This window comes from Tympanuchus pallidicinctus, unplaced genomic scaffold, assembly GCF_026119805.1.
Source record: "Tympanuchus pallidicinctus isolate F22 unplaced genomic scaffold, pur_lepc_1.0 scaffold7, whole genome shotgun sequence".
Taxonomy (NCBI): domain Eukaryota; kingdom Metazoa; phylum Chordata; class Aves; order Galliformes; family Phasianidae; genus Tympanuchus; species Tympanuchus pallidicinctus.
Window position 1 is genome coordinate 23,983,500 of NW_026294791.1, and position 5,881 is coordinate 23,989,380.

Below are 5,881 nucleotides of genomic sequence, written 5' to 3' on the forward strand. Positions count from 1 at the left end.
CAGACATGTCTGGTCTCTTCTTGTGTGGGGTGTCCTGTTGACTCGGGAGGGAAGTGTTTGGATAATCTCCTGAGTCAGCAAGGTGTTGGGTATTGCTTCTTCTCATTGGGTATTAAATATATGGGGAGGGTGAGGTTGGAAATCACGAAAACATTCTTCACCAAAGGGTGGTGGGGACAGGCTCCCCAGGGCAGTGGTCATGACACAGAGCTGCCAGAGTTCAGTGAGTATTTGGACAACATTCTCTGTCACATGCTCTGAGTTTTGGGTGGTCCTGTGTGGAGCCAACAGTGGGACTCCACGATCCTTACGGGTTCCTTCCAACGTGGGATATTCTATGGTTCTATGATCAAATATTGTCTGTCCTGGGGCTGTACTGAGCCTTGAGCGTCTCTGCAGTCAAGGAATGGAGGAGAGTGGCTCTAGAAGTGACACATCTTTCATCAGTGCCCACAACCCAAGGGGATGAGGACTGCTCCATCCATCTGGCACAGGAAAATAGCTGGAATTTTCTGGTATGAACAGGATGGGGAATTACTGCTTGGGATTTCTCTGCCACTTGGCTTAGTGGTCTTGGAGAAATGCTGGCTGGTGCTAGGGGGGCGGAGGGGATCTGGGCGAGGTGATATTCACAGTGGGATGAAAGTGAAGATGTGCTCTGCTTGTGGGAAGAAGGCTTTAGGAAGGACGGAGGATGTGTGGTGTGGAGGAAATGCCATGAAGCGAGCATGAGCCTGATTTTAGGATCCAGGTGTACATAATATCTGGGTTAACACCACCCAGGCTTGATTTTCCCACTCATGATTATTAAAATTGCCTTAAAAATTGCCTCGCTTGGGTGTTTCTTAAAACATTGCATTTTAAGTTTTTTAAGAAAAAAAAAAAGTTTTAAAGATGAAAGGTTTGCCTTCCCCACCCACAGCTCTCTCCTATTTGAAAAACGTTAATCTACATCAGTCTGCCTTTCTGTCAGCCCAACTATCAATTTATACTTATAAAATTACTTCCCCCAAAATAACCCCCCCATAAAATCACACAGACAGCTTGCCTACTTCTTTCAAAATCTTGCAAAAATGTAGTGGCAATATAATAAGAGTATCTCAAAGCATGTGCGTATACATGAATAGGATTATTATATATGTAGTGTGCATATACATTTTTGGGAAAGATCAGTGTTGTGGAAAGGGGTAGAATGTCATCTGGCAGAGTTCATGGTCTTAAACCTACCCTTCTCCTGCCAATTGGTTTGTTCTTGATGCAGTTCATCATGTAAGGGTGTAATCCAGCAGTGCACACATCCTCCTGTCCACACAGATGTGATGCTCTGGTGTGGTTTATTTTGGAATGCGGACTGCTCCTGCCAAGGAAAACCATCTGGACTTTGTCTTCTGAGGAGACTTAGTCACAGTATGGCAGATGACTTCTTGTCAAGGCTGCTGGGGTGTTGGTGGGCAGTGGGTTTGTTGCACCTTGGGCTGGCCCCATTGGATGGATTGTTGTGATGCTGTGCTGCCATACAGTGCTCCATGCCCGAGCCAGCTCCCAGCCCACAGAGCAGCTCTCCGGGATGAATGGCAGCTTCTTGTCAAGCCCAGGAAGAAAAGAACAAGGTCATGGAAACAGGCTCTACTTCGCTCTCCAAGGCAAGAGCAACAGCAGGATGGGGTTGGGAGCCGACCTTCACGTCCCCAGTGACTTGGTGAACAAAGCCTTCTCTGTTCAGGAACTGCTCGGTGGCCAAGATCAAGCCAGAGATTGCCTTTCAGTTGAGGACACTGATTAGATGATACCGATAGGCGGGAGCAAGCTGAGTGATACTATGTTAATTAACTCGCTCTTTGTGAATGGATGGTATAGGATCTTGGGGCAGAGGCAGACTTGGAAGAAATTCAAAATGGTCTTGGCCAATACTGCGTTTGCATTTGGAGATTTAAACTGTGCTGGTATTTCTAGGTATGTGCAGACACGGAGCAGGAGCAAGCAGCCTTCCTGCAAGAGTGTGACCTTGGTAGTGGAGGCTGTCTCAGAAGTCTGCCCAGGGAAGACACAGGCAAGGTCTTTCCCTGCAATCAGACACGGGAGGCGGCAAATGGTGCTTTCCTGGTGGGAAAAGAAAAGGCTCTGGTTGCTCCTGACACCTTTCCAGAGCGAAATAATTTGCCAGATGTCTGATATCTAAACTGATGCTGTTCTGGGCATAAAATGTCACCCATCATTAGAAAATGCTTGTGTCTTGTGACACATGATATGGCTCAAACCACTGAGGACGAGTGCCTTGGCCTTATGGTAGGTCTGTGAACGAGATCCTAGGTAACACCAGCTGTCCAGATCTGAAACTTGCATTTGCTAAGTCATTTTCTTCCACTGCTTAGCTGCATGGAAAGTTCCCTTAAAGCAGCTTGTGTGAAAAAGCCAAGACTTGCAGTGGAAAGGCAGGAAAAGGGCGAGGAGCTCTGTAGGTGTTAAAAGGTGAATAGTAGTTTCTTATCTAGTTGGAGATCAGACTGAATTCTTGTCTCCATTCCTCCGAGTGGCAACATGTTGGTCATGAAAAGGTTATCCTGTCAGCTGTAGACCTCCTAGACACCAACATGGAGGCTGACATGCGCTAACTTGGTTAACACATATAAGTTCACAGGCTGAGGACGAGCGTATCCAACTGCGAACCATGTCAAAACACTCCAACTGATCAAATACTGACAGCACTTTCGGTGAAGAACAGCAGATTCCCACTGCCTCAGGCCCTCTGTGCTGCTGCTTCAGAGGGGAGCTCAGGTTTCGGCCTGACCCCAAGAACAGGGGGCTCATTCAGAGGATGCTTGGTGGGTTGGATCATGGGTTTGGGGCGGTGTGAATCCCTGCCAGAGCACGGGGATGGGCAGCAGGCCATGGAACAGGAGCTGGTGGCAAACCCCGGTGAGCAACATCCTTGCGTCCTCACAGGCTAGGTGGCTGTAAGTGGGGTGAAGAGCTGATGACCCCATTGACCAATCTTCATTAGGATTACGAGAGAGTCCAGGCAGGCTCAGTGCTCTGGAGAGCCAAGCTTTGGCAACTCAGATGGATGAAACCATCTGGCCCCCAGTAGTTCTAACTCTCCCTGTGCTCTGTTTCTTGCAATTGTATCTGCTTCGGAGAGGAAGCACTATGAAGGGAGGTATCCACTGGTTTCTCAGTGCTTTCCCAAGAGCATCTGTAAGGAAACAAGCCTGTGCTCAACACAGGCTCAATAACATGTGAGCATGGTGGGTCCTGAGGCTGTGCACGGGAGGAGGATATGGAAAATACTGAAAACCCAACTGTTTGCTGAGTGAGGCATGGACCGTGTGGAAAACATAGCATGAGGTCATGGAACTGAAGATGTAGCGTAACGCCTGTGCCTTGGGTGGCTGATTATGTTGTCCTGACAACCCAGTGCTGGTGTCCCGGGGTTGGAGGGTTTGGCTGTGCAGTCAGGAACATGTAGGTATGTGGGAAGTAACTGGAGAGCCCCCAAGGAGTGTGGGGAGAGGAGACCAGAGAAACTCTTCCAAAAGGATCAGTTGGAGCGTGCCAGAAGATATAACTGCCTGCTGGCTGCTTGGTCTCCTCCTGGAGTAGGTGGAGGGAGTGAGAAAGGAGCGGTGACATCCCGATGCTGCCAGGAGGGGACACTGAATCCAGAGAAATGCATTGGTCTGGCAAGGAGCTAGACCTGCAAAGCCCAATGGTGGGTGACGTCCTCAAGGGCATCCAACCTTCTGGGAAGCAGTGGTGGGACTCAGAGCCCTTATGGTACCCCAGAAATGGCTGAGCTGTTTTGTCTCTTTCCAGGGCTTTACATGTCCCATAAATTAAAGGCTAATCACTTGCTTCAGAAGGCTTTCAAGTGCAAACAAGCTTCATCAAGATGGTGAAATTGCCTCTTAATTGATTATTCCTGCAGTTTAACAGCTGTCTCCCCAACTTGCTTAATTTCTCCTTTCCTCAAAACACAAATCTGCTGTTGGTACAACCAGCTCACCTCCAGCCAGGAGCTCAGGAGGAGCTGACAAATGCGTGTGGCTGTGCTGGCTTCTGCAGCCGGAGTGGAGAGGCCATTGGACAGGGCTGGAGCTATAGGAAAAGAACTCCCCAAACACACCGCTGAGCAGCAGGGATGCTGTGGTTTTAACCCTCCCTGTCACATCCTCAGAGCCACTGTGTGTCAAGGAGAAGGGTCCTGTTTCATCCCACAGCCTCAGGCCACCCGAGCTTTGGTGCTGCCTGACCGTGTGTGCCGGGCCAGCCCTACTGATAGCATCGGGGTAAGTACAGTAGGGGCTTTGTGGTTGTGGGGATCTGGTTACCTGGGAACAACTCTGCACCCAGGGAGGATGATGACAATGTACCTGGGGGGAATGGGGACTTGGAAATAGGATGACAGTGCCAGCTAGTGAGCTCCTATGTGATGGTTTCTGGGTGCTTCCCAAGCAAGCAGTCTGCAGGATCCCTGCTTGCAGCAGGTGACCTGGTTTTGGATGCTGTGGGGTCTCTGTGCTGGACCACAGCCCCTACAGGACAGGTGTTCCCTTCCCAGCTGCCCTTGTAGGTCCCACTGTGCAAACCCAGCAAGACTACCTCTTATGCCACTCTCTTTCCCAGCAAATGTTTCTAGCTGGCTTTTATTTAAATTTATTTCTTCCTAAAAGGAATAAATTCTTCACTCGGAGGGCGGTGAGGTGCTGGCACTGCTGCCCAGAGCTGTGGGTGCCCCGTCCCTGGAGGTGCCCCAGGCCATGGATGGGCCCTGGGCAGTCTGAGCTCGGGGGCAGCCAACCCATGGCATGAGTGGAGCTGGGGAGGCTTTGGCATCCCTTCCAACCCAACCATACTGGGATTCTGCTTAAAACCTGTGAAATTACCTGACCTAACTTCCTTAACCCAGTAGTTTTTTGTAGTTGTTGGATGATTTCTGCAAGTTCTGGTAAGTTAAATAGGTTTCTATAGATGGATGGTGGACAAGCTTCTTGGTATGCAGATCTCTCAAGTCACCCTAATGGTAACTACCTTTCCCTGTGGCATTTTCTGCTGTATGGATGTCAGGTTGAGGAAGGAGGATCCTTCACTAAAAGGCAAAAGGTTTGGGAAGTCCATGGGAAATACAGCAGAAAAATACAGAGACAGTGATGAAACTTGGCCATCTGCTCAAGAACAAGGTGACTGCAGGGAACACTCAGAGCAGTGCCAACACAAACTTGCTCCTGCAATGCGTTCACAGCCTCAGTGGTGTGGGAACCCACTGGATGCAGCATCTCAGCTGCTGGTCCCTGACACAGCCTGCTGTGTTGGAGGCAGATGGGGAGCTGCCCTTCACTGCCTGCAGGTTGTGGCCCCGGTATTCTGTTGGTCTGTGTAATGGAGGTAACTGGTCGACTGCTCTGGGTGAGCCTCTTTTTCAAGGACAATGCACCTGGTTATCCTATCTGTTGGCATCCATGGGCTGAATGCCACTCTGCATTTGGGACACAGCCCTGCCAGGCCTCGGTGACAACCAAACCACCCTCAGAACCACAGCCCGGCACAGACCCGGGCAGATTTCCCTCGCAGGGTGAGCAGATCCAGTTTCATTGCTAATGGCTTTCCCAGGATTTGCAGATGTGAATTACTTGCATTCCTGACTCCAAGGTGAGCGCAGGTGCATCGGACGGTCCTGCGAGCACACAGAGCCGCTATTGTGCGGCCGGGAGCATCGCCCGGTGCGTGCCAGCTGACTGTGGATGCTCCAGTGCTGCTCAGCGCCTTCTGGAGGGCTCTTCTCTTTCTCCTCCAGGCAAGGAGAGCCTTAAAGGGGGGTCAAGCCCCAACCTAGCCCTTGGGCTCTTGGTCTGGGGTATAAGGAAAGCAGATCTGGCTTTAAGCT